Source organism: Chanodichthys erythropterus, chromosome 8 (genome assembly GCF_024489055.1).
Source record: "Chanodichthys erythropterus isolate Z2021 chromosome 8, ASM2448905v1, whole genome shotgun sequence".
Classification (NCBI taxonomy): domain Eukaryota; kingdom Metazoa; phylum Chordata; class Actinopteri; order Cypriniformes; family Xenocyprididae; genus Chanodichthys; species Chanodichthys erythropterus.
In genome coordinates, this window is record NC_090228.1 from 5,168,964 (window position 1) to 5,190,161 (window position 21,198).

Here is a 21,198-nt window from a genome sequence, read left to right on the forward strand (position 1 = left end):
TCAGGTACAGCTCTGAGTTTTTCCACAATCAGACCGAGCAAGTCTGGGGATTTGTTCAGAATTAATTACGTTCTTGAAAAGAGCTAAAGTGAATTATGTAGAATTATGACTGTGCATGTATGCATTCAGGAGGGGTGTGCATTACAGAGACTTCTCTTGATTGTTGTGTAAAAATGGCCATTATTAGCCATAGAATTGTTATCTATCACCATCCACTAGTGCAGAACAAGCATACTTGTCTTGAACACTCACATTTATATATGTGCATAAGAGGTTGATTTGTTCTAGCTCATCCTGTCCGTTGATTAAAACATTTATCGGTGCTGCAGGCCATAGGAAAGAGAGAGGACGAAAGAGGCCATTAGAAAGAGACAAAGGAAAGAGCAAACTCGAGTGAGAAGATATGCGACGGTGGAGAAATACCACATTTCACGGGGTGTAAGCGATCACCATGGAAACAGTGGCATGTATGATGTGTGTTTTGGGGGGATGGGGTTTGAGTGTAAACAGGTGTTCACACGTGTGTTAGCGGTGTGGACGCTTTTCTTTTGTATGTTTGTGAAGGCTCACTCCCTTGAATAATATGGATGATAGTTGGATACAGCGATAATCCATGGCTATTAATAATAAGTTTATTCATCCAATTTAATCCTTCTTCTGCAATGAAAGAAAATGAGGCAGTGAGCAATTGCACCGCGTCTGAAGAGACATTACAGTTGATATGAGTGCAGACCTGATGTAAAAAAAGAGAAAGCAAAACAGAAATCAAGAGAATGCGTAGTGCATGTATAAACTGCACAGCATTGGGATAAAATCATGCATATATACCCAGTTTTTATGATTTTTTTTTTACTTTATGTGCATTAACAAGATTTTAGGTTACTATTTAAGTAAACGTATAATGTTTAATATAACGTGTAATTTCTGTACCACAAACATCACTAAAACAATAATGACTGTTTTCAAAAAGGTTTTCCCAAACACTCCCTTCATCTGCCATTGGTTGGACAAACTGATAGTCCCGCCCCCAAACCTCCGACCCATTGATTGCACCATTTTAACATCCAAAATATTTCTAAGCATCCACTATTAATTTGAAAACATCACATTAAACAGCAATGGTGGCTTGGGTCGTTTCTAAGAAGTTTTTGGAGTAACAAGGAAGCACCGCCATTGCTTTTATACACCAGTTCAATAAACAAAGAATTAATATTGAGTAAGTTACATTTTTAGACACAATATTGGCAGTCTGTTTTTGCTCCTCCCAACAAATATTTTTCAAACTAGGAGAACACATTAGTAGCATTTCATTCTGAATCCTGAATGAATAAGTGTTTTTGAACAAAACAGTTGAGTGAATGTTTCAGTGACTCATTCAAAAAGAGTCAGTTGTTTCGTTCCTGGATGAATCAGTGTTGTTGAACGCATTGGTTGAATGAATGATTCAATGACTCATTCATAAGTGTAAGGCTTGATCGAGATGCATCAGCGCTGAGCAGACCGATCAGCACATGACATCAAAGTACCGCAAGAACGATTGAAATGCATAAGGAGTCATATAACAAGCCTATAATAACTTATTTCATTTCTGAATGAATCAGCCTGTTTGAATGAATCAACTGAATGAATGATTCTGTGACTCATTAATATAGAGCTATTGGCGTAACAATGTTTCCTGCAGAAAGAGATCCCAACCACTAAAGGCCCGTTCACACCAAGGACAGAAAACTATATCAATAAAGTTTTAATAATGGTTCTAATTCTATGAGAATAGGGAAGTACACACCACAACTGTAACGAAAACAACACAACACAGGAACAATATCGTTGGAATCACTTTCAGAACGATTTTTTTGCTGCTGATGAATGTTAAAAACATTGACAGCCAATCAGAATCCAAGTGCTTGAACATTTTAAAATGTTACATGACATAAGTGCAGTGTGCGCTTATAATAAACAGAATGCGAGTGTTTGTGACACTGTTAAAGGTCCTGGAATAATTTGCAATCAATGTGACTCTTCTGGTTTGACTACTGCAACTTCTAGGCTATTTTAAGATCTCACTTTTGAATAGTCCTCTTGCAGTCTGTAATTTTGTGGTATGTGTATGTGTGTGTGTATTTCAGTTGCATTAAAACCGTACCATTTTGTTTTGAGAATAAGGAAGAGAAACTTTAGCTGGAACATGGACGTTATTTGCATGTGGAAGTGTGTGTGTTTGAGTGATAATATAGTGCGTCTCACTCAGAGCCTGGATAAAGTCTGATTATTAAGAAGTCTCAATGCTGTTGCTGTTTGCTTTCTAATTCACATTTTTAGTACATTTTCTTGGTTTCAAAAGTGTGCCCTTGGCCGTGACATGAAGACATCCCATCATGGGTTTGTACTTCTTTTTTCATGTTCCCATGGCAACAGTCGAAGTGGCCCTTATGGGGGGCTTTTTGGTAAGAGGTAGCGGGTGATTTACGGGCCTGATTTTCTGAGCATGCTCCAAATAGTAACACAAGACAGAGAGCCAAAACAGCGCGAAACACAGCTCACACAGACAGCATCGCACTGCAGTTCACTGTTTCACACTCAGTGCTCATTCACATACATAAAGCTGATTGTTCTCTGATTTTTGCCTCATAAAAGCAGCCACTGTTTAAAATCTAAAAGACACTGGGGTTCATTTCATGCAGTCTTACATATGAGTACTAATCTGTTTTGTGGCTCTATTTGGTGACATTTGCTTTATAGGGCTTTCACATTTTAACATTTCTGCTGAGGATAAAAAATACAAAAAGGATTGCGATTACTTGTTTAATTGTCTTTTTGTTCATTCCATTTACATCTGATATGAAATGTATAAATTCTCATAATCAAATATTTGCAAACAAATACTGCATTGGGTAGAATTACATTATTTTTTTTTAAATAAACTGAAATGTAAATATTAAAATATTTATAAATATTGCAATGTTTCATGCAATTTACATCTATGATATGAAATGTATAAATTATCATAATCACATATTGCACTAGGTAAAATTACATTATTTTTAAAAAATAAATTGAAATTTAAATATTAAAATATTATCAATATTACCATATTTCATGCCATTTACATCTATGATATGAAATGTATAAATTCTCATAATCAAATATTTGCAAAAAATATTACACTGGGTAGAATTATATTATTTTTTAAAATAAACTGAAATGTAAATATTAAAATATTCATAAATATTACAATATTTCATGCCATTTACATCTATGATATGAAATGTATAAATTGTCATTATCAAATATTTGCAAAAAAATTTGCACTGGGTAGAATTAAATAATTAAAAATAAATAAATTGAAATGTAAATATTAAAATATTTATAAATATTACAATAGTTCATGCCATTTACATAATAATCATAATCAAAAATGTGCAAACAAATATTGCACTGGGCAGAATTACATTATTTAAATAAATAAACTGAAATTGAAATAAAAAAATATTCAAATATTTATAAATATTACATTATTTATACTTTCCATTCCACTGTAAAATTTGTGGAACCTAACCAACCTAAATATGATGGTAAATTATTATTAATAATAATAAAAATATAATAATAATAATACAATTTTGAATATTATTGTATTTATTAATATTATTAATATTGTCTATTATGATTTTAGTAAAATAACTATTATTATTATTATTATTATTATTATATTTTGGAATTAAAATTATTTTTATATAATTTTATTAATGTTGTTTTAATTTTTTTGCTATTTTTTTTTATATTAACAAGCTAATGTTTTGTGATGCAGCATTACACAGTAACCTGTAACGGCCAAATACATTTGGGATGAATAAAGTGAACCTGGAGCATTTTGGGTTCACATTGCATGTTAAAAATGAACTGCACAATGGAGTCAAAAGGAGCTGCACACCCTTCTGTGATGGAGTTTGTTTTAAGCACTCACAAAATGTGCTTCTGTAGATTTCAGGCTATACGTGATTGGAATGTAAAGTGTATAACCATTGCATTTATTTCAAATAATCACATATATAGCCATATATAACTGATAACACTGTGAAGAACAAAAACTGTAGCATTTGTCAAGGTGAGCAGAGCACAAGATTCAGACTAGAAAATGCTTGAACCGCACTTGTAATTTGGAGGTTTTCTGATTTAACGAAGCTAATTAGAGGTGTAAGTGGGTGATCTAATCAAAGCGCACTCTAAACAGAAGGACCGTGGATGTGAGAGGCCCATCAGTCTGACCCCCCATGCTGAGCAGTAATGGTACGCTCCTGTGTAATGGACTGCATGGATCACTGTTGCGAGTCTCTGGGGCATGATCGCTGAGCACATTATTTGGGTTGTTGCATCTTTTCCTCATGCCACTCTCGGTCTAAAAAATTCATGAGGTTCCTCGGGTCAAATCGGCACCAGTCTCGTGCAGTTAGACCGTGACTAATAGCATAAGACTGCCCACTTAGACAATAAGACAACATCTGACCCACATGAAAAGCAGCCAATTACAATCTGTTGTTTTTAGGTGACGTTTAGGGGCGGCTTTATAGTAAAATGAGTTGCAAATGATGACTGATTGCAGGAAAGTTGTGTGGATTGTAAACGTGTACAGATTGCACATGAGCGTGTGTATGCTGTATCCTCTCATTACAGTGCGGTGAAGACACTGTGTATTATGGCTATACATTGAGTCATGTTTCGACACTCTGCAGTGGGGAGTGACACAAGCTCAGAAGTGATGAGTGAAGTCACGCTGTGGCTGAAGTGTTGTGGTGTCATTTGTCTTCTGAGCATCTGACTGACGGCTGTTTGCTTCTCCATATCTAACCATACATTAGACCTACACTGGATCCTGCTGATTATAGATCTTCTGCAGCTCTGAATGGTGCAGTCTCGGTTAACACGGGGGTTTAGCTTCAGATTTGGACACAGTGGGTTTGAATTGAATCAGATTCTGTTTGTTGTTTTTCTGTCCTGCAGCTTCTGTTTGCTCATCTTCTCTTCTCCTTCTTCTTCGTCTTATTTTTTAAGGGTGTGTCATACAGAATTAGAGGTTTGTGGTGGAAGTGTGTTTGAGAGAGAGGAGAAACTCTGACCTAGCAGCTATAAATAGAGTCTGGCTTGCTTCACAGAGAGACTTATAATATGTACGAAAGTATGTAACTATAAGTGTCCCTGCCTGAATTTGTGCATGGTTTCAGTTTTTAATTATCTTCTGGACATTTATGTTAATCACTTACAATGATCCAGTTCTGTCAAACTGATGAATAGGAATGAAACATGTTGGAAATAGCTACTATAAAAATTGAAAATGTACAGTTGTTACACTCTAAAAAATGCTGGGTTAAAAACAACCCAAGTTGGGTTGAAAATGGACAAAACCAGCGATAGGGTTGTTTTAATCCAGCAAATGGGTTGTTTTAACCCAGTGGTTGTTTTTTTTTTAACCCAGCGGTTGGGTTGTTTTAACCCAGCAAATGGGTTGTTTTAACCCAGCGAATGGGTTGTTTTTAACTTTAGCGAATGGGTGGTTCTAACCCAGCGAATGGGTTGTTTTAACCCAGCAAATGGGTGGTTCTAACCCAGCAAATGGGTGGTTGTAACCCAGCAAATGGGTTGTTTTAACCCAACAAATGGGTGGTTCTAACCCAACAAATGGGTTGTTTCAACCCAGCGAATGGGTGGTTCTAACCCAGCGAATGGGTTGTTTTAACCCAGCAAATGTGTGGTTCTAACCCAGCAAATGGGTTGTTTTAACCCAGCAAATGGGTGGTTCTAACCCAGCGAATGGGTTGTTTTAACTCAGCGAATGGGTGGTTCTAACCCAGCAAATGGGTTGTTTTAACCCAGCGAATGGGTTGTTTCAACCCAGCAAATGGGTTGTTTCAACCCAGCGAATGGGTTGTTTTAACTCAGCGAAAGGGTGGTTCTAACCCAACAAATGGGTTGTTTTAACCCAGCAAATGGGTGGTTCTAACCCAGCGAATGGGTTGTTTTAACTCAGCGAATGGGTGGTTCTAACCCAGCAAATGGGTTGTTTTAACTCAGCGAATGGGTGGTTCTAACCCAGCGAATGGGTTGTTTTAACTCAGCGAATGGGTGGTTCTAACCCAGCAAATGGGTTGTTTTAACCCAGCAAATGGGTTGTTTAAACTCAGCGAATGGGTGGTTCTAACCCAGCAAATGGGTTGTTTTAACCCAGCAAATGGGTTGTTTTAACCCAGCAAATGGGTGGTTCTAACCCAGCGAATGGGATGTTTTAACTCAGCGAATGGGATGTTCTAACCCAGCAAATGGGTTGTTTTAACCCAGCAAATGGGTTGTTTTAACCCAGCAAATGGGTGGTTCTAACCCAGCAAATGGGTGGTTCTAACCCAGTGAATAGGTTGTTTTTTTTAACCCAGCGGTTGAGTTGTTTTAACCCAGCAAATGGATTGTTTTAACCCAGCAAATGGGTTGTTTTAACCCAGCAAATGGGTGGTTCTAACCCAGTGAATGGGTGGTTCTAACCCAGTGAATAGGTTGTTTTTTTTAACCCAGCGGTTGAGTTGTTTTAACCCAGCAAATGGATTGTTTTAACCCAGCAGTTGGGTTAAATGTTTGCTCAACCTGCTCGGTAGTTTTATTCAACTCAACCTTTGTTTAAAAATGACTATATGGCTGTCTTAAAATGAACCCAAAGTATGTTGGAAATTAATAGGCTGTAAATAAGTTTAAAGAATAATAATTAAACAATAAACATTTATTAAATTGCTTATTAATAAATGTTCACCTTTTGATTAATATTGTTGCCTCTAGTAATTATGTGTCTGAGTTTTAATTTCCAACCTATTTTGGGTTCATTTTAAAACAGACATATAGTCATTTTTAAACAATAGTTGGGTTAAAAAAATACCCAGCACTTTGGCCAAACATTTAACCCAACAGCTGGGTTAAAACAATCCAGTCGCTGGATTAGTCCATTTTCAACCCAACTTGGGTTGTTTTTAACCCAGCATTTTTTTAGAGTGAATCTCATGATTTGTTGTTTGCAACCCATTTTGCTTCCATAATGTGACATATTTTTGAGTGAAGTGAGATAAAATGTAGGATGGGACGTGATTTTATCCGTCAGGAAGTGATTGGATAATGAAAAATGGCCATTACATACAAGTTTACTAAAACAATGCCTAAGTAGCTTTTTGGCTAATGGTTTATATTACCTAATTGCCAACACAACCAACTGTAAGTGACATCAGCGTTAAAGGAGAGTAGTTTCAGAGGATTATTATATTTATTATTTTTATGTAATTATATAATAATTACTTTTTTTTTTTTTTTTTGGAATAACATGCACTGAAACATTTTTCACAATAAGACCAGGAACATAAATTAATATAAATAGTGCAGATTTTTATTTAATGTTAAGTTTAAGGAACTATTTCTACTTGACCTGACCCTTACATTTATTTATTAATGAGATTGTTTCAGTCATATTAAAGTTTTCCTGTCTGCAGTCAATAATTTTATCCATTAAAACTCATCTTTGATAATAGATGGAGCTATGAATATGCAAATTAATCCCCACCTCCACTCAATCACACCAGCTCAGACTACGTCTACTCGCTCAACTGTAGCAAACGCTATACACAATGGCAAGTGGAAATATTGGTTTAATTCAGCCATTTATGTTTCAACCAGAAACTGATTCAGAAGAAGAAGAGGAAGAGTGAATTATAGAGGGTGGTCTACAAGTCGATGTGTCAGAATGGCAATGCATTTTATGTATAACAGTAATTGAAATGGTTCGCCTTTGGCTTGACTACGTTATCAAAAAGCTAATAATGTGTCACTAATGTTACACAAACCATGTTCCCGTTCACCATCTCAGAGTCAGACAGCTGTCTTCTGAAAATCAGCATCCTTAGAGATGCTTTGAATGTCATAGAAAGTCAGTGGAGAAAAGCCCCGCCCACACGTTGACGGGATTGGTTACATGTTTGTGGGGGCAGCAAACGGGTTTCAAATCCATGTCTTTGGTACACTGCAGTTTTAAGGAGAATATACTCTTAATGGTGTTGACTTGATGAATTTGCACATGGTTTGTCTTAAAGCACATTAAAAACACCTCATAGACAATCAAACATTAAAAACTTGATTTTCACCACAGCGGGTCCTTAAACAATATTTCTGACTTGAATAAAATAAGCTCATTAGATGTTATCACATGAAACCTTTTTTAAGCTACCTGACAAAGCATTTTTTTAATTAATGTGCAATTAAAATACTACATCAGCAGTTATCTATGCACACTGATATACAATCTATCATGTGGGAAGGAGACATTTTTAATGAGAGAACATCCTTAAATGGAGACTAAATGCTTTTTTAACCTCCCAAGGGTCTTTTTAATGCCTATGGGGACCATACTGCAGTTCTAACACGCTACAACATTATACAGCTCAGTCAGATGCTTTTATTTTAATTGCTGAGTCTAGTTTTGAGAGATTTATTTACATTTTGAAGCTATTTTCTGAACACCCATTTAAAGTGATTTATTGCATTTCTGCCTCATTTTTAATCTGAAAAAGCCACTGAGATGGGCGGTATACATGGTAGGCAAGCAAATCTGGTGAGAGACGGATATGTTTGGAGTGAGGCATATTGATTAAAGGGTCACATTCATGCACTGCGCTCTCTAAAACTTATGGTGCGTAAACACTTTAGAGAGTTTATCAGATACCTCATTTTTGCTTCAAAGAGCTTAAGTATCTATCATTTTATTTCCCAGAGTCCCTGGTATAAACAAACGTCTACCATCTGCCAGGTTTGCAGCTTGATGTCACCCGGTGGTGTTGTCAGATGTGGTTAGTTGTTGTGTTTCCTAACAAAATTGTCCGCAATGACCTGAAATCAAAAGTAGTTACAGAGAGGAGAAGTTGCATCAGAATAAGAAGGAGAGAATGCAATAGCAAAGTTCATGAAAGGAAAAGTTTACTCAAAAATGACAACTCTGCCATCATCTACCGAAACCACATGACTTTCTTTTTTTGTGGGAAACAAATGGAGATCAGTTTTGAAGACTGAGCAAACTAGAAGCTATCCTTTCCCACAAAATGAACATGAATGATTACTGGGTTCATCAAACTCTAAAAAAAGGACAAAAAAGCACCATAAAAGAAGTCATTTACTTCTTCAATTTCAATTACTGTTTTGTATACATATTTGTGACCCTGGACCACAAAACCAGTCATAAGTCGCACAGGTATGTTTGTAGAAATAGCCAACAATACATTGTATGGGTCAAAATGATCGATTTTTCTGTTATGCCAAAAATCATTACGATATTAAGTAAAGATCATGTTCCATGAAGATATTTTGTAAATTTCCTACTGTAAATATATTAACAAATATATTTTTGTGAGTGGATATGCATTGCTAAGGACTTAATTTGGATTTTCTCAATATTTTGATTTTTTGCACCCTCAGATTCCAGATTTTTAAATAGTTGTATCTTGGGCAATTATTGTCATATCCTAACAAACCATACATCAATTTTTTATTTATTCAGCTTATTTAATCAGCTTTCAGATGATGTTGTCCAAAAAATTACTTAACTCATAACATTTATGATATTTACAATATCCTATTATTGTATCCTATTATAAATAGTATTTATAACAATATTTATTTAACAAGAGTTTGATTTGCTGCATCTCAGAGCAAAACAGTGTTTCATTTCTGAATGAATCAGCATTTTTTAATGAATCGGTTAAGTGAATTATTCAATATTCGAATATCAGATTTGCTGCATCTCCAAACAAAACACAGGTAGTGTTTCATTTCTGAATGAATCAGCATTTTTGAATGAATCGGTTAAGTGAATGATTCAATATTCAAATATCAGATTTGCTGCATCTCCAAACAAAACACAGGTAGTGTTTCATTTCTGAATGAATCAGCATTTTTGAATGAATCGGTTAAGTGAATGATTCAATATTCGAATATCAGATTTGCTGCATCTCCAAACAAAACACAGGTAGTGTTTCATTTCTGAATGAATCAGCATTTTTGAATGAATCGGTTAAGTGAATGATTCAATATTCGAATATCAGATTTGCTGCATCTCCAAGCAAAACACAGGTAGTGTTCTTTTCTGAATGAATCAGTGTTTTTGAATGAATCGGTTAAGTGAATGATTTAATAATCGAATATCAGATTTGCTACGTCTAATCGGTTAAGCGAATGATTCAATATTCGAATATGAGATTTGATGGATCTCCAAACAAAACACAGGTAGTGTTTCGTTTATGAATGAGTCAGTGTTTTGTAAATTAAATGGTTAAGCGAATGATTCCATATTTGAATATCAGATTTGATGCATCTCCAAGCAAAACACAGGAAGTGTTTCGTTTCTGAATAAATCAGCATTTTTTAATTAATCTGTTAAGTGAATGATTCAATAAACGAATATCAGATTTCCTGCTTCTCTGAGGAAAACACAGTAGATAGTGTTTCGTTTCTGAATTAATCGTTTTTTTTTTAATGAAACGGTTGATTGAATGATTCAATAATCAAATATCAGTTTTGCTACGTCTAATCAGTTAAGCCATTGATGCAATATTTGAATATCAGATTTGATGGATCTCCAAGCAAAACACAAGTGGTGTTTCATTTGCATGAATCTGTTGAATCTGCATTTTTGAATAAATTGGTTAAGAAAATTATCAAAAATTCACTCAAAAAGACAGTCACATGTTTAGTTTCTGAATGAATCAGTGTTTTTGAACAAATCTGTTCAGCAAATGATTCAGTGATTCACTTGTAAAGAGTCTCTTGTTTAGTTTCTGAATGAATCAGTATTTTTTAAAGAATCGTTTGCTGCAGCCTGCAGGAAAAGTCACTGACAAATGAAACACATCATTTTAACTCAAGTAAATAACACATTTTTTATAAATATGATTGAGATTCAGTGATTATAACATATTCTACAATCATGCATGCTTTTAAGTAACTGAAAATCTTCTCTGCCATAGTTTTCACATCTTGAAGCATCTATTTAAATGTGATTTTATTATCATATTTAGATGTGTTTTTGGGTGATCTTTTCCATCTTATTACTGTACTAAACCCTTTAAAGCTTTGTCTTCCTCTGTGTGAGAAGCACAAGTCTTTGATCACTATACAGAATGCAACATGAAATGAAACTTCTGAGCTCTAGTGGTTTCTGTCATTGAAATGACAACCGCATAAACTGTAGACCAGTGTCTGCTTCCTATTCTCCAAACCAGGATGTGCACGTTCCTATGGGAATGCTTCAGTTGTAGTTGGGATGTGAACAATTTTTTTAAACTTTCTCTTCTCTTTAGCTGACACAAGCACTTCCTTCCGTCTTCGAGTCTAGCTAATTACCCACATGGGCACACAGAGTGGTGCTTAGCGTTGGCCTGGAAACACTCTTGACAACCTGCTGATGGTTTTAAGCTTTATTGCATCATCAGTGATGTCAGAAAGAACAATCATATTTAACCTGAGGATCTATATGAGACTCTCGTGGGCATTATAAGTTACATCAACGTCAAGAGTGAAAGATTTCATATGACTATTCATATGTAGTCTTCTTGAGAGGTGAGAGGTTCGGCTGTTTGGATCAATAATAATTGCATATGCGGAACACAAAAGGTCATTGTCATCTATGACTGGTTATGAGGTCAGTACATGTCCCTTCATTGTGTGTGGTCTGTGAGTGTGAGGGAATGCACTGTATTGTTTTATTGTCTCTTGTGTTTTGTTTTGATGGATGGAGCCCCTTGAGTGGCAGATGGCTCTCCAGCCTGCAGACGTGTTATCACACAGCAGGGGTCCGCACACACAAACACAACACAACTCTATGCATTAGACCACCAACATGTCGACATATTTGTCTGATTGTGGGAAAGATTTTTCTCTTTTCATTTATTACATATGGCACTTTCCACTTTTTTCTCTGAAAAAAGGTACAAAAAGTCACTAGGGCGGTACCCTTTCAAAAGGTACACCTTTGTACCTCAAAGGTACATATTGGTACCAAAAGTGTACCTAAATGGTACATATTAGAACCTTTTTAAAGGGGACCGCCCCAATGACCCATTTTTTTCTGAGAGTGTAGGGCACAAAATAGCATAAAAAGTCTTAAAAAGATTTTTTGGTCAGTGAAGGAAGGTGAAGTGTGTAATTTTTGTACCACTGGCATCACCAATGTCTGTTTACTTATTTTATTTTTTTTTATAGAGAAAAAATTACTCAGCTTTAACATTCAGAAGATGCTGTTTGTTCAACTCATAAATAATTTACGAGCTAAGTTAGTTTCTATTTATTTTATTCCAAAATGTACCCTTATTTGTGGGATTTCATTATTTTCAAGCTATAAACTTAAATATAAACATGAAATAAAATGTATAAAATAAAATAAAAACACACAAATACATCAAAATGGCTAAAGGGGTTAGCCAATTTGGGATAATCTAGAATAACAAATAGAATATTAATAATATTCAAATACATTATATTTATATAATATATATATATATATATATATATATATATATATAATATATATATATATATATATATATATATATATATAAATAATAGTTAGTTTGTATTTACTAAGTACATTTACTACGTATTTAATTTTGTATGTTGGACATTTTTATATCTAACATAGGCCTATCTAAAATAATCTCTAAACAACTAAAAACAACGAAACACTAATTTGCACAATATTTGTGAAAAGTGCCATATTTAAAGGGGATAGTTCACCCAAAAATGAAAATTCTGTCATAATTTTCTCACACTCATTAAGCTTGTAAGACTTTTGTTTATCTTCAGAACACAAATGAAGATCTTTTTATTTAATCTTTTTATTAAATATAAAGATATCGAAAAACGAATCCATATGAATCAAGCAGTTTAGTCTGAATATTCCAAAGAGACAACAAAATGTTCTAAAGATGAATGAAAGTCTTACAAGTTTGGAACAAAATAAGTGTGAGTGATTAATGATAGAATTTTTCATTTTTTGGATGAACTATCACTAATGACTGTGCATGTACAGTATAATAAGGAATCGTTGTGTTTGTGTTAGTAGCTAATGCAGCTCAGATGGTCAAGATCTGGTCAGATGAGAAGCTAAACTAAGTCATTAGCCATCAATTTATCTGATTATGATCTGCTTCGTACTATCATTGCCATCTTTTGTGCGTGAGAGTGTGTAAGAGTGTCTTCCATCAGAGTTTGCAGGTCACCTTTAAATCCTGACAGCATCCTGACAGTGAGTTAGTGCCATACTTAAGGCTGAAGTGTATGTGCATGTGTTTTTGAAAATCTACGTGTTGTGTGTTTGCGTAAGGCTGTTGTTTTTGGCCAAAGTTGCAGGACAGATGCAGATAATCCTGATAATCTGCAGTGCAGATCAAAACAGGCAAGGAAAATATTTGAAGCAATCATATGAATCAGAAAGCGCTTTCGATGACATCCGTATCACATTGTTTGTGAGTTTGAGGGATGTGAAGCCTTTTTTCTCATTCTGTCTTCAAGGTGACACGTTTGTCGGCTAGTTTCAGATGTAATGTGATCTGAGGGACAATATGGACGGATGGAGACGCAGAGGGAAAACCGAGACGGATGAATAATGACAGGTCGCCCAAAGAGAGAGCGTGTACACGTTCATTTCGCACAAGGACAGTGATACAAAGATGAAGAGGGACAGAACAGGAAATTTAAGGATGCAGATTCGTCTCAAGAAGGAGTTTGGATAATGAATACAGCTCTGTGTGTGTGTGTGTGTGTGTGTGTGTGTGTGTGTGTGTGTGTGTGTGTGTGTGTGTGTGTGTGTGTGTGTGTGTGTGTGTGTGTTTGTCCACATTCAGTATGCAATTAGAGTGCTGTGTCGGCATCACGCCGCCATGATGCTGACATGCTCATAAAAATCCCCACAAACAACTCAAACACACACACAGCATTGGTCCAGTGAAGTATAATGCAGTTAGTAGTCATATTCACGACTGTAGGTTGGCTTTTGCCTAAATTGTGGGGAACGAATTTCCCCTCAAGGACAGTAAAACTTGTAATCACCTACAATGGAAGACAAGCAAACAGTCCCCATGAGGAAAATGCCTTAATAAACAGACTAAATAATGGAGGTTTTAAAAATAAAATAAAATAAAAATATTATTAGCTCAGTATTAAACCAATAGAAGTGAATGGAAAGTCCCCACCATGACAGAAAAAACAAACAAGGGCTATTAGACTCCAATCTCCCAGCGATTTAGCTCTGATTCAACGTTCTTGACCCTCAATCCTCGGACCAGACGCAGAGATGACCACTTTTACCGCACTCACCCACACACCAACTCACACACTCCTCTGATGAAATATAGCAGGAGAACATGACAAACACATCTTGACTTGGCTGACTAAGTAGAAAGCCAGGCATACGGGTGAAGACGCTCTTTATTGTGTGGTTTCTGACTGAATCAGTCATCTGAGTTGAAGGAAACACTTTGAATTTATGTACAGATACCTCAAAGGGCTAGTTCACTCAAAAATTAGCATTCACCCTCATGTTTTTCCAAACCTGTATGACTGTCTTTCTTCTGTGGAACACAAAAGAAGATATTACGAAAAATGTCTAAGGGTTTTTTTTGCTAAGTGAAAGTCGATTGTTGTTTTGGACCCCACTGACTTTCATTATATGTTTCAAAATTTGTTCTTTTGTGTTCCACAGAAGCAAAGACATATACATTTGGAACAACATGAGGGTAAGTAAATAAGATAGAATTTACATTTTTGGGTGAACTGTCCCTTTAAGAACATCTTTTACACAACACACACACAAACTTTGCCCAGTAATTGTTAGCACTTTTTCACATCTGTAAAAGAGGATTAGGCTGCTACAACAGTGTTGAACCTATCTGACAAAAGAGCTTAATGCCACACACACACACACACACACACACACACACACACACACACACACACACACACACACACACACACACACACACACACACATTCATTAAGTCATAGGTGAATGGGAAAGATCATCCTGTGGTTTTTTGGGTGCAGTGAGTCAGAATATTCCGTTTTAAGTTCTCACAGACACTTCTGACTACTTCAGTAATGTCTTTTAAGTTCGACCAGATTAAGAATATGTAAAACAGAACATTTCATTACTGAACTTTCTGCTGTGCTAATATATTCTTCATTGCCGTCATAGTAATTGTTATTTGAAAAAAAAATAAATAATAATAATTAGAGGATTAAATGCTTGAGCAAAACAGAAATGAGAAAATGCCAGCAAAGTTAATCAGAGAAAGTGGACAATCTTCCTTGATATTCGTGTTCGGTGGGAAGGAAACACACACTTCCTCTCAGTCCACATAAACACACACACACACACACACTCAATCAATGCTTATCAGCCGTTGATTAATGAAGTCACCCAAATACATTGAACTCTTAGTGGAAAGCTAATTTAAACCAAGCCTCGTCTCTTTCCACAAGAGAAATATGATAAATGAACAGGACTCTTACAAAAAAGCACTGTACCATGGTACAGTGAGGGTATCAGATGGTAACACTGATACATATAGAATTTAGGTGATACTCCAAAAAAGGCAAAAAAATAAACAATGACAACAACAAAAACCCATGGCATTTCCATGGGACAAGTCCAAAAAACATGGCATTTCCATGGGACAAGTCCAAAAAACATGGCATTTCCATGGGACATGTCCAAAAAAACATGACATTTCCATGGGACATGTCCAAAAAACACGACTTTCCATGGGACATGTCCAAAAAACATGGCATCTCCATGGGACATGTCCAAAAAAACATGACATTTCCATGGGACATTTCCAAAAAACATGACATTTCCATGGGACATGTCCAAAAAAAATGACATTTCCATGGGACATGTCCAAAAAAACATGACATTTCCATGGAACATGTCCAAAAAAACATGACATTTCCATGGGACATGTCCAAAAAAACATGACTTTCCATGGGACATGTCCAAAAAACATGACATTTCCATGGTACATCTAAAAACCATGGCATTTTCATTAGACAAAACATGGCATTTCCATGGTATGTCCCAAAACAAAACAAAAAAACAAAAAAATGGTATTTCAATGGTACGTCAAAAAAAAAAAAAAAAAATTTCCATGGGACATGTCCAAAAAACATGGCATTTCCATGGGACATACCTAAAAAACATGGCATTTCTATGGGACATGTCCAAAAAACATGGCATTTCTATGGTATGTCCCAAAACAAAACAAAAAAACAAAAAATGGTATTTCCATGGGACATGTCCAAAAAAACATGGCATTTCCATGGGACATGTAAAAAAAACAAAACAAAAAAAAAAACGGCATTTCCATGGGACATGTCCAAAAAACATGGCATTTCCATGGGACATGCCCAAAAAACATGGCATTTCTATGGGACATGTCTAAAAAACATGGCATTTCTATGGTCTGCCAAAAACAAAAAGCAAAAAATGGTATTTCCATGGGACATGTTCAAAAAACCATGGCATTTCCATGGGACATGTCCAAAAAACATGACATTTCCATGGGACATGTCCAAAAAACATGACATTTCAATGGGACATGTCAAAAAAAAAAACATGACTTTCCATGGGACATGTTCAAAAAACCATGGCATTTCCATGGGACACGTCCAAAAAACATGACATTTCCATGGGACATGTCCAAAAAAACATGGTATTTCCATGGGACATGACCAAAAAAACATGACATTTCCATGGGACATGTTTAAAAAACATGACATTTCAATGGGACATGTCCAAAAAACATGACATTTCCATGGGACATGTCCAAAAAACATGACATTTCCATGGGACATGTCCAAAAAACACGACTTTCCATGGGACATGTCCAAAAAACATGGCATCTCCATGGGACATGTCCAAAAAAACATGACATTTCCATGGGACATTTCCAAAAAACATGACATTTCCATGGGACATGTCCAAAAAAAATGACATTTCCATGGGACATGTCCAAAAAAACATGACATTTCCATGGAACATGTCCAAAAAAACATGACATTTCCATGGGACATGTCCAAAAAAACATGACTTTCCATGGGACATGTCCAAAAAACATGACATTTCCATGGTACATCTAAAAACCATGGCATTTTCATTAGACAAAACATGGCATTTCCATGGTATGTCCCAAAACAAAACAAAAAAACAAAAAAATGGTATTTCAATGGTACGTCAAAAAAAAAAAAAAAAAAATTTCCATGGGACATGTCCAAAAAACATGGCATTTCCATGGGACATACCTAAAAAACATGGCATTTCTATGGGACATGTCCAAAAAACATGGCATTTCTATGGTATGTCCCAAAACAAAACAAAAAAACAAAAAATGGTATTTCCATGGGACATGTCCAAAAAAACATGGCATTTCCATGGGACATGTAAAAAAAAAAAAAAAAAAAAAAAAAACGGCATTTCCATGGGACATGTCCAAAAAACATGGCATTTCCATGGGACATGCCCAAAAAACATGGCATTTCTATGGGACATGTCTAAAAAACATGGCATTTCTATGGTCTGCCAAAAACAAAAAGCAAAAAATGGTATTTCCATGGGACATGTTCAAAAAACCATGGCATTTCCATGGGACACGTCCAAAAAACATGACATTTCCATGGGACATGTCCAAAAAAACATGGTATTTCCATGGGACATGACCAAAAAAACATGACATTTCCATGGGACATGTCCAAAAAACATGACATTTCCATGGGACATGTCCAAAAAACATGGCATTTCCATGGGACATGCCCAAAAAACATGGCATTTCTATGGGACATGTCTAAAAAACATGGCATTTCTATGGTCTGCCAAAAACAAAAAGCAAAAAATGGTATTTCCATGGGACATGTTCAAAAAACCATGGCATTTCCATGGGACACGTCCAAAAAACATGACATTTCCATGGGACATGTCCAAAAAAACATGGTATTTCCATGGGACATGACCAAAAAAACATGACATTTCCATGGGACATGTCCAAAAAACATGACATTTCCATGGGACATGTCCAAAAAACATGACATTTCAATGGGACATGTCAAAAAAAAAAACATGACTTTCCATGGGACATGTCCAAAAAAACATGACATTTCCATGGGACATGTTCAAAAAACCATGGCATTTCCATGGGACACGTCCAAAAAACATGACATTTCCATGGGACATGTCCAAAAAAACATGGTATTTCCATGGGACATGACCAAAAAAACATGACATTTCCATGGGACATGTTTAAAAAACATGACATTTCAATGGGACATGTCCAAAAAACATGACATTTCCATGGGACATGTCCAAAAAACATGACATTTCCATGGGACATGTCCAAAAAACATGACATTTCCATGGGACATGTCCAAAAAAACATGACATTTCCATGGGACATGTCCAAAAAACATGACATTTCCATGGGACATATCCAAAAAAACATGACATTTCCATGGGGCATGACCAAAAAACATGGCATTTCCATGGGACACGTCCAAAAAACATGACATTTCCATGGGACATGTCCAAATAACATGACATTTCAATGGGACATGTCAAAAAAAAAAAACATGACTTTCCATGGGACATGTCCAAAAAAACATGACATTTCCATGGGACATGTCCAAAAAAAAACATGACATTTCCATGGGACATGTCCAAAAAAACATGACATTTCCATGGGACATGACCAAAAAACATGACATTTCCATGGGACATGTCCAAAAAACATGACATTTCCATGGGACATGACCAAAAAACATGACATTTCCATGGGACATGTCCAAAAAACATGACATTTCTATGGGACATGACCAAAAAACATGACATTTCCATGGGACATGTCCAAAAAACATGACATTTCCATGGGACATGTCCAAAAAACATGACATTTCCATGGGACATGACCAAAAAACATGACATTTCCATGGGACATGTCCAAAAAACATGACATTTCCATGGGACATGACCAAAAAACATGACATTTCCATGGGACATGACCAAAAAACATGACATTTCCATGGGACATGACCAAAAAACATGACATTTCCATGGGACATCTAAAAACCATTGCATTTTCATTAGACATGTCCAAAAAAATGGCATTTCAATGGGACATCTAAAGCACATGCCATTTCAAAGTGGATAAGTCCAAAAACAACAACAACAAACAAACAAACAAAAATAAACATGGAAAGTGTCAATATAACATGGTAATTTAATAGGATTAATTATATAAAAAATGTTTGTTAGAATGAAATTCAATTGCAAAATAAATAAATAAAATGGAAATAAAACAATATATTGATTTCTAAAGCCACTTTTTGTAATGCCTGTTCAATGAGTAACTCGCCTGTCACAATAATGCAATGTCTTTAAATTATTTCCATGCATTTTTATTAAATAATCAGCATATCATGTTAATTACATTTCATTTTTAATAGATTGATAGCCTCAGTATTTATTTGCTAATGGGAAAATAAAAAAAAATCTGGCTGTGTTTTTGTGTGTTGGCGAGGATCTGACGGCCTGTATTCATCCAAATGGAGCCCTGTCATCTTTATTGACTAAAAACATCTTTTTTATTACTGTATATGTGGTTTTATGAGTGAGCGCATTTTAGCTGTAGTCTGACTTATGGTTTTGTGTGCTCAGAGCGGTGATAAGGGAACTGATGTGTTTTAGAGTATGTTACGGGCAGATAGAGACAGATTAATCCTCCGGTATACCATAATCCTCGGCTGATGGACGGCTGCAGATATGTGACTGTGTGATCATGGCTCGGAGGAAACAGGCCTGCTGGGAATGAGCAGCGCAAGGTCATGTGTACAGCTGGGCTAGTTAATAATCCAGAGTTTTAACATACAGATATTTCTTTGTTTCAGTAATGTCTATATATTATTTAATACTGTTCATTGGTTGAGTTTAGGAGGCTAAAACATTCCTGCTTTGCTCATTTAGTTCTCTGATTTCCCCTAGGACTAAACAAGATCTCTGTGCCTCAGGTTCTTTAGTTTCCTGGCTCTCCGGAATAAAACATTGCCATTAGATCCTCATCTATCAGCAGTGAGACATTTCATCAATGTGTACAGCCTCAGATCTTCACAGTTTAATATTCATAAAGCTGCCCATTACATGGTTTGTCTCAAACAATGGCTAGCTGTCTGATGAAGCGGGTGAGCTGAAGGTCACGCAGTGGAGAGAGGGGGCAGGTGCTGTGCCACCGTCAATGTTGTTGTCAGCAAATGGGAAATTACAGCAGGTGTGTGTCCAATGGACCGCCAATTTAATAACAGCAAGATCCACCTGGATGCAGGTCGGATAATTTTAGTGCATGTTCAGGCAGAGCGAACCCATATTCAACCTTGTTTGCACTCCATTGTTTCTGGTTGTAATGAGTTAGCAGGCAAGATAAGCTCAGTAAGATTTTTTTTTAAAGAAATTAATACTTTTTTTTATAGCAACGATGCATGAAATGTATCAAAAGTGACAGACATTTATAATGTTACAAAAAGTTTCAAATAATTGCTATTTTATTAATTAAACAATCCTGGAAAAAAGTGTATCAGGGGTTTCACAAAATATTAAACTGTTTTCAACATTGATAATGATGAGAAATGTTGTTTCAAGAGCCAATCAGCATATTAGAATGATTTTTGAAGGATCATGTGACACTGAAGACTGCACTGTAAAAAAGAATTGTTGGTTTAACTTAAAAAAGTAAGTTACCTGAGTTCATCGAAATAAAAAAATTGAGTTAATACAATAAAGACAATTGGTTTAATCAACAGAAACTCAAAATATTATGTTATCTGAACCACATTAACTATTAAAGTTGATTTAAAAAAAGAAAAAATGTTGTGATAACAAATCATTTACAGTGTGGAGTAATGATGCTGAAAATTTAGCTTTGAATAAATTACATTTTAAAGTATATTCACATAACAATTTTAAATTGTAATAATATTTCACAATATTACTATTTTTACTGTATTATCGATTACAAAAATTCAAAATTGGTGAGCATTTCTTTTAAAAACATTATAAAAGTCTTACCAACCCCAAACTTTTGAACGTCCCAAAGATTAAAA

General features: G+C 35.4%; 1 protein-coding gene across 4 annotated transcripts in view; it reads left to right on the top strand.

The window, feature by feature from the left end:
• chst11 (carbohydrate (chondroitin 4) sulfotransferase 11) overlaps nt 1-21,198 on the top strand; it is a 58,285-nt gene that overhangs the window by 8,572 nt on the left and 28,515 nt on the right. For 2 of the 4 annotated variants that reach the window (XM_067391561.1, XM_067391560.1), the window contains exon 2: nt 14,765-14,798. The exons of the other annotated variants lie outside the window; for them this stretch is intronic. The gene's annotated coding sequence lies outside the window, so the exon portion shown is untranslated. The remainder of the gene's footprint in view (nt 1-14,764; nt 14,799-21,198) is intronic. 4 annotated transcript variants of the gene reach the window in all.